The sequence below is a fragment of the Lepus europaeus genome, chromosome 5 (assembly GCF_033115175.1).
Source record: "Lepus europaeus isolate LE1 chromosome 5, mLepTim1.pri, whole genome shotgun sequence".
Taxonomy (NCBI): Eukaryota; Metazoa; Chordata; class Mammalia; order Lagomorpha; family Leporidae; genus Lepus; species Lepus europaeus.
In genome coordinates, this window is record NC_084831.1 from 110163799 (window position 1) to 110171194 (window position 7396).

Here is a 7396-nt window from a genome sequence, read left to right on the forward strand (position 1 = left end):
CCTTTTTTTTTTTTTAAGGAATATAAACTTCATGCATTTCATAAGTACAATTTTAGGAATATAGTGATTCTTCCCACCATACCCACCCTCATACCCGAACTCCTACCCCTCATCCTCCTCCCATTCTCAGTCCCATTTTCGATCAACTTTATACACAGAAGACCAGCTCTATATTAAGAAAAGAGTTCAACAATTTGCACACACACAAAAAAACTGTACCTCAAGGGCTGTTCAAAGTCATTGCATCTCGAAGTTAATTTCTCTTCTTTTTTTTTTTTCAGAAACTTAATTAACTTTAAAGAAGCACCCAACAATGATACATCTTTTGCAAGCACTTACACATAGTTATGGCTTATAAGACATAAGCATATCCTCCACTTAATACATTAAAAGAAAGTAAGTCCTTGAGAAGGAGTTCTATCTTTAATTAAGGAAGCACCTAAGAAAACAAGCAATGGAGTTGGACACTTAGGCATAAGCAAAACTTTTGAGACATAAGAATATCCTCTACTTAATACACTAAAATTAATCATTGAGAAAAAGTTTTCCTGTTAATTCTCTTTTAGGAGAGAGGTCCTGGATGGGAAGTTAGTACACAGTGACTTCTGTTGTTAATTTAACAATTAACACTCTTATATATGAGGTAAGTGATCACCTGATGCTCTTGACATGAGCTGCCTAGGCTGTGGAAGCCTTTTGAATCCACAAACTCCATCAGTATTTAGACAAGGCCATAAGCAAAGAGGAAGTTCTCTCCTCTCTTCAGAGAAAATTACCTCTTTCTTTGATGACCATTTCTTTTCACTGGAGTCTTGTCCACCAAGGTCCTTCATGTAGGACACTTTCTGCCACAGTGTCTTGGCTTTCCATGTCTGAAATGTTCTTGTGGGCTTTTCAGCCAGCCAGGGCTGATTCTGAGGTCAGAGTGCTATTTAAAGTGATTGTCATTGAGTCTGCTGTGTGGACTGCTTCCCATGTTGGAGCATTCACCCTATATATATATATATATATATATATATACTCACACACACACATATATATATATAAATCTATAGTTTTACTAAGACAAAATCTCACAGTGTGGTATGAAGTTTACATTTCAACGAAGTTTTCACAGAAACCTCACACATGTCTGCAGATTTTATGATGCAGCTCTAGATGCAGGTCTAGACCATGTCAAGAACTGATGGATCTTAGGAATCTAGACGGAACATCTTGGGTCTCAGTTAATTCTTAGGATAAAAAGCATGTTGTTTTAAAGTAAACCACCGCCCCAGTATGAATGCTTAGTCTTCTCCCGAGACCAGGGCTTCTGAAACATTCAACCCTTGAATAGTTTCAACGAAACTTGTGTTGTCGTGAAAGAACCCTGCCGCAAACACAGAGGCTGTAGCTTGGTCTGGGATTGAGTTAGCCACAACACAAGAGGATATTCCTGGTTTCATACAGTCATATCTGGACAAAATTCAAACAAACCAGAGGCTTCGAGAGTTCACTAACTTAAGAGCACGGGTCCTTGTCTTTCCCTACTCTCCCATCTCCTGTACCACTCTCTTCCCCTCTTCTAGTACCTCAGCCAGTGGTTTGGATGGGTAAGCTGATACAACTTCATAATTGGAAAAGAAAGGGTCTTCTTGTCTAATGTCAAGAATTAGCACCTCCAAGGCAGAATTATCGACCTGGCTGTGTGCACACTCCCTCCCCAGCCAGTCTCTGTCTCCAAAGCAGCAGCCTGGTGACCTCTGAACGGGCTTCGTCCTACGTGGGGAACAGCATTAAGCTCAGGCAGGGCACACCTTGGCTTACGGGTTTCGGGCATTCACAGCTTTTAAACAGTCTCTCGCAGTTCCCATTGATGGTGTCAATGATATTTTTTTTGAAAAGTTAAATATCCTGGACATAGAACTGAACAGTTAGTTGTTCTTTCTACTGTTTCACCATTTTCCCAGACAGGCCCCAAATTTTAATCAAAATGATCTAACCTATTTCTCTTTCTCCCTATCCCATCCCTCCTACCCCTAAGTAATACACCAGTAACAGCCAAAAACTACACACAGGCCACGCTGCAAAAATGCAGAGTCAACACTATTGGGAAGGAGGCTGTGGGTGGTGGAGATGCTCTCTGAAGACCTATAGTATCTTCTTGTTCTCCCACACACCCAGTTCTGCAAGCCTAGTCCTTCATAGAAGGCCCTTGGCTTCTCTCAGCAAAGCCCAGAACGGGCGACCTTGAAACACTTCTCCCCCTTCCCCTTGGCTGGGGTGGGTGCGTGAACTACATAGCTTGGAACAGCTTAAAGTGCTTGGGCTGCTGCTGGGCACAGAAACTGTACTGGCTCTTCAAAGGACATCTTCTCAAGCCACCACTGCGGTGTCCAGACAAGTAGGACCTCTCCCTCCCCACCTGAAAGCCACAGACAGGTGTGAGGGGGGCGGTACTCAGGGGAGTTCATTCTTGTTCTCTTTTTTGTCATCATCCTCCGAGGGGTAGGAGTGCCACGTCAGGCTTTGCTCCTAGAAGGAAATGACAACCCGTGGGCACCAGCCATCCGCCTCCTCGGCAGGGACCAGGTCGGCCTTCCCAGAGTTCCTCCATTTCATCAGGAACGTGAGTTCTCCCCTCCCGTCTGTAGCTCCCATAATCCTCGTGGCTGTTCCGCCTCTGCTCTCTTCTTCTTTGGCTTGCTCTCCTCTCGCTTATCTTCAGACTCAGAACCAGCTTTGCACTGGCCTCCCTCTGCCGTCTCTGTCTCCTGTGTTGTTCTCTGTGCCCGCAGAAACGCAGTAATGAGGTCGGGCCAATCCGGCTTCCGTCCGGGTTCCCACCCATCGTCTTTGAGAAAGCTTTCCACTTCAGCAGGTGCTGCGCTCCGCCCCGTACAACGCGACGGTCAAGCACTTTCCCACTACGCGCTCCGCTTCCTCCTCTTCTAGCACCTCCTCCACTCTCTTCTGGTTTTGCTTTTGCCCCGTAGTGCCCCCCAGCTTTCTGGTGTAAAGGGTGACGCTGCTCAAAGCGGCGCCTAGAGCTCCAGAAGAATCAGGGTCGCGCTACTGGTGGCCGGCGGTGGAGGGTGGGGCATGGCGCCCAGGAACCAGCAAGCGAGCGGCCGCAGTCCAGCCCCTCCCTGAAGGGCAGCACTGCGGCCCCAGCCAACCGCCCTCCCCTCAGCCCAACAAAAGAGCCTCTGCACTCACCTCGTTTTAATTCTATTATTAGTACCAGACACTTAATCCTATCTGTATGAGCACCTGAACACTTAATCCGATCCCCTATTCATATGATCGCTGTTAACACTTAAGAAGGTATTTCTGCCACCCAGCTTAAGGGGATTTGGGGTCCCATGATGAGTTTTTAAACTGTACCCTTAGAAGTAAGAATATATGCAGAACTATAGAGCTTTACAAACCTCAGACACTTCATAATTACAACTTTAGGAACATGGTGATTCTTCCCACCGTGCCCGTCTTCCCATCCGTGCTCCCACCCCTCTTCCTCCTTCCTCTCTTATTCCCACTCTTATTTTTTACTGAGATTTATTTTCAATTGACTTTATGCACATATGATTAACTCTATGTTAAGTAAAGACTTCAACAAACAGTATGAAAAAAATAAACTGTTCCGCAACAATCAAGAAGAGGGCTGTTCAAGTCATTGCTTCTCAAAGTGTCCATTTCACTTCTACAAATTGCCTTTTCAAATAAATAATCTCTAAAAGAAAGAGAGAGAGAGAGAGAGAGAAAGAAAGACTGCCCTGTATTTCATATGCCAGAGGTGGGTCTCCTGCTCTTGCCTGACCTGTATCACACAGTATGTGCAGGAGCTTGAGTTTACATCTTGATTAATTAAAATTTGATAAAATTAAAATTTCCCCAGTTGTGCTAACCACATTTCTTTCTTTTCTTTTTAAAAAATATTTATTCATTTATTTGAAAAGAAGAGTTACAGAGAGGCAGAGGGGGATAGAGCAGGAGAGAGAGAGAGGAGGAGAGAGAGAGGTTTTCTATCCGCTGGTTCACTCCCCAAGTAGCCGCAACAGCTGGAACTGGGCCGATCTGAAGCCAGGATCCAGGAGCTTCCTCCGGGTCTTCCACACGGGTGCAGGCCCAAGGACTCTGCAAGAAACTTTACTTTCAGCAAGATTTTGTCTTCCTTACCTTTTGGTGCCCAGACTGTCCCCTCTATCAGTAGATACTTATGGAACAAAAACTGTAGTCTAGATTTAGATTCAAATGTTACGTTTAAACTGTCACCAAGTCATCAGTTTTTAGTGAGGTCATTTTGAGGACTGGGCGGGTTGCTTTTTGGTGGGTAGGCTTGGCCCATGAAAGCTGAAGCGCAGTAGGCAGAAGACACGATTACACCCAATTAGCGCCCATGAGCTGCACTCCTGGGCCCCCCAGCATAGCACAGTATGGTGGTCGGCTCTGCTGGAACCTACTGGTGAGGCCGTTGATCTCCCCTTGACCAGCCATGGTAGCATCTCAGTTTGCCCAGACAGCCGCCCCCCTCCCCCATCCTTGGAGGCCCTGTGCCACACTCTGACCAGAGCGTTGACAGCTGCAACTCTTTCTCTCCCACAAACTAGAGACCCCCCCCACCATGAGGTCAATGAGGCTTAAGCTCAAGATGGCTTATTTGCATGGGGCTGTCTTGCCATTGTTCTTACATAGCCACGTGTTTTTGTAAATTTTGCAAAAGCAAGGCATTTTAATTGCAATCTCAGATTCCTACTCCTTAAGTTGGCATTGGAAGGGGCTCCAGGTATTTTGAGAAAAGATGAGTGAAGGATACATTTTCTCTGGGTTTATGAAGATATATTGGTGTGGGTCACAACCACTTCTGTGTATGTCATGTAACTGGCAGCCATCCCAGAGCAGAACTGGCTTTCTGGAATGTTCCTAATAACCACCATGCCGATTCATCCACCTATTGGTACTCAGAGGCAGGCCCCACAGTTATGTGGAAATAAGAACACGTGCTCAGCTCCCAACACCAGAGATAACTGGAGAGTGGAGGAGAAACAGAATTTCAAATGTTTTGAGCGAGACACAGTGTATGGAAAATTCTTCCAAACAACAGATATGGAAAGTTTTAGAACAAATCAGTTCCCTTCAGACTGGAAGTCCTCTCTCATCAGGAATATGTCTGATAAAGTAGCACACACATTTACAAAATGAATCCCATTTCTTTTTATTTTCAATGGGAGTTGTAAGAAACTAGAATTCCCACATTTGCAGGGAATAGTCTCTGAGCAGAACCACAAAAGTAGCCTAGTTCCAGCAGTCTGTACATTACAGAAATGATAGAGGCCTTTCCCAGCTGGAACACAATCAGAAAAACACTGTGCAATTGCCAATACTAAGTTGGAAAGTTCAAAGAAAAAGTTTTTAAAGTACCAATCATAAAAATATCTTGGTCAGTCGGTCCAGGGAAATAGTAAAGTTCTCTTCAGGTAATGCTACCACAAAGCTGTAATCAAGTGAAGAGGTAATCTAAGAATTTGCAGCCAAAAGATGTTTTAAAAAAGATTTTAGGCCGGTGCCACAGCTACTAGGTTAATCCTCCACCTGTGGCACCGGCACCCCGGGTTCTAGTCCCGGTTGGGGCACCAGATTCTGTCCCAGTTGCCCCTCTTCCAGGCCAGCTCTCTGCTATGGCCCGGGAAGGCAGTGGAGGATGGCCCAAGTCCTTGGGCCCTGCACCCACATGGGAGACCAGGAGAAGCACCTGGCTCCTGGCTTCGGATCGGTGCAGCGCCGACCTCAGCGGCCATTTTGGGGGTGAACCAATGGAAAAAGGAAGACCTTTCTCTCTGTCTCTCTCTCTCTCACTAACTTTGTCTGTCAAAAAATAAATAGATTTTAGAGCTGTGCCAGGCAGCTAATAAAAATAGCTTGCTAGTTTTTAGGATTCGAGATATTTATGGTGTCTGTCAACTTTAAAATGTTTAATTTTTTGTGATCTTTCTCACACTCTGAATAAATATTCATATTTGTACCTAATATTTTGTTCATAATTTTGATTCTTATTCCAACAGAGATTCCCCCAAATGGCAGCCACCAATGCCTGGATCCTTCAGTAGAAAAAGGAGAAAGGGAGGCAATTATTAAAGCTTCACCTGTTTCCCTCACAGCAGAGGGTCTGTGTTGCTGTGTGAGGTTCCCGACAGAGGAGATGAAACTTACTCCTTTGGAACCGGAAAACTGGTCTTTAACCAGGCCAGCACAGGAGACAGCCTGGCACGGAGCAGACGATCCATTTTGGTTCTGCAGGTGCAGAGAGCTCAGACGCATCGCATACCCTGAGATGTTAGTCCCATCCATCATTACATGGGGATCCGGGGCTGGATGACCTGAGAGCTTCCTCGCAGTGCTGCGCTTGTGATTTCCACAGCTACAGGTTGCTAAGTCGAGGCAGTCCATGCCATGCTGTGGAGCACACAGAAGAAGGACTCCTGCATTTTTCATTTGTAAGTGACTGCTGCTAAGTTGGTGAAGCCCGATCGTTCTCGCAAGAAGGTTAAACATATCCCTCATCTATTATTTCACATTGTTCAATTATTTAATCAATCTTTTTTCATAGCAGAGAAAAGGCAAACTGGTACACTGCCCCTTCTAAATAGTCGTGAACTCTGCATGGGTGGAATCCAAAGCCAGTAACCCCTGTGGATAAAGCTATACCACCACCTTCCTTTCAATAGCTCTCCTAATTGTTAAAGCTGCTTTTTTGGGGAAAGATTTATGTATTTATTTGAAAGGCAGAGTCTCACACACACACATACACAAAGAGAGAGAAGGCAGAGAGAAAAATCATCCATCTGTTGGTTCACGTCCCCAAAATGGCCACGATGGCCAGAACTGGGCTAGTCAGAAGCCAGGAGCCAGGAGCTTCTTCCGGGTCTCCCACATGGCTGCAGGGGCCCAAGGCCTTGGGCCATCTTCTACTGCTTTCCCAGGCCATAACAAAGAGCTGGATCAGAAGTGGAGCAGCTGGGACACAAACTGGCGCCCATATGGGATGCCAGTGTTTCTGGCAGCAGCTTTACCAGCTGCACCACAATGCTGGCCCCTAAAGCTACTTTTCATATCTCCATCCTACTTTGTCTCCACCAAATATTTAAGGGGTCAACAGAGCAGGAATGAAAATCTTCATCTAAAAGGTTTAGAAGCAGATAAGAAGAGACTGGTTCACTTTGCGGTTAGTTTTATTTGGCTGGAAACCAAAATGGTTGGAAAACAGGTCTTGAGATGCTCACTCCCGTGATGAAGGTCTGATGTAGAATTAAATGGGATAGATGGGTAGAACCACTGGTTATCACCAGTTGTGAGCGCATGTGAACCAAAAGTCCTAGGATTTCATGAACAAATGGTGTCAGTAATGCCCAGAGAACAT

General features: G+C 45.4%; 1 pseudogene; it reads right to left on the minus strand.

Annotated features, from left to right (window-relative positions):
- Positions 1–2439: 2439 nt before the first annotated feature.
- Positions 2440–4476, minus strand: LOC133759178 (chromobox protein homolog 1-like; annotated as a pseudogene).
- Between the last annotated feature and the right edge of the window lie 2920 nt (positions 4477–7396).